The 1,231-nt window shown below is 44.3% G+C and overlaps 1 pseudogene; it reads right to left on the bottom strand.

Annotated features, from left to right (window-relative positions):
• Positions 1–351: 351 nt before the first annotated feature.
• On the bottom strand, positions 352–874 carry LOC101722139 (translationally-controlled tumor protein-like; annotated as a pseudogene).
• Between the last annotated feature and the right edge of the window lie 357 nt (positions 875–1,231).

The following is a 1,231-nucleotide window of genomic DNA, read 5'->3' as shown; positions in this document are numbered from 1 at the left end:
TTTGAGACAGGATCTTGCTATGTAGCTCAGTCTGGCCTCTTACAGCCATCTTCCTGCCTTAGCCTTACAAGTGCTGGGATTACAGGTGTGTGCCACCATGCCAGGCTGAATGTTATGAAGGCCTTTTTTGTTGTTGTTTTTGAATTTAAGTGCACTTTATTTTTAGACAACCTACATGACATGTTTTGTTTTTTTCCCTAAAAAACAATCCCTCCACTCCAAATAAATCACGGTCAAAATAAACTAAGCATTCAATATGGCATCGATCCCATTTGTCTAAAATCCCGGTGATGTGTGGATGACAAGCAGCAGCCAGTTATGACAACTGATAGATCCAGGGTAACTGCCAAATCCATTAACATCTTTCCATTTCTAAACCATCCTTAAAGAAAACCATAAATGGGGTCACACCATCCTCACGGTAGTCCAGGAAAGCAACCATGCCATCTGGATTCATGTTTGCACCAATAAAGAACTGATAGTTTTTGAAATTAGCAAGGATGTGCTTGATTTATTCTGCAGCCCCTGTCATAAAAGGCTTTACTCTTTCTGGTCTTTGGTCTTCAAGTTTGCCTTTGGTTGACTTCATATAATCTTTGATGTACTTCTTGTAGGCCTCTTTTGTGAAACTGGTTTCCTGCAAGCAATGGTTCATGACAATATCCACACCAGTGACTGCTGTGCTTTCGGTACCTTCACCCTCCGGGCCTTCAGCGGAGGCGTTTCCACCAATGAGTGAGTCCTCAATGTTACCCTCTGTCCTACTGACCATCTTGCTCTCCACCTCCAGGTACAGCCCGCCCGCGATCTCCGGGATCTTGTAAATGTCAGAGAACATCTCATCATGGCTGATGAGGTCCCGATAGATAATCATGATAGTGGCTGGCTGAAGGGAGACACAGCCACAGAGGCTTAGCAGGAGCCCGGAGCTCGGAGAGAGAGCGGTGCAACCAGAGTGGCGCACGGGGAGAAGGGGGCAAGGAAGAACTTTTTGATAGGTGAAATCTGAGCAGAAAACTTAAAAGATAAACTATCTATGCAAATATCAGGGCAAAGAGCATTGCAAACAATAAGCACAAGGCTTAAGGCTCAAGCATGATTGACCTATTTGAGGAATAGCAAGGAATCTTGTGTGGTTAAAGTGCATGTGGTAAGATCTAAGAGGTAACTAGGGTCCGGGTTAGCTAAGTCCTTGATGGTCATGGGAAGGATTTTCAATTTGACTGGATTC

Source organism: Heterocephalus glaber, unplaced genomic scaffold, assembly GCF_053883595.1.
Source record: "Heterocephalus glaber isolate CG9 unplaced genomic scaffold, H.glaber_assembly_v1.0 deba00001729, whole genome shotgun sequence".
NCBI lineage: Eukaryota > Metazoa > Chordata > Mammalia > Rodentia > Bathyergidae > Heterocephalus > Heterocephalus glaber.
This window is presented reverse-complemented; position numbering and strand designations above follow the sequence as displayed.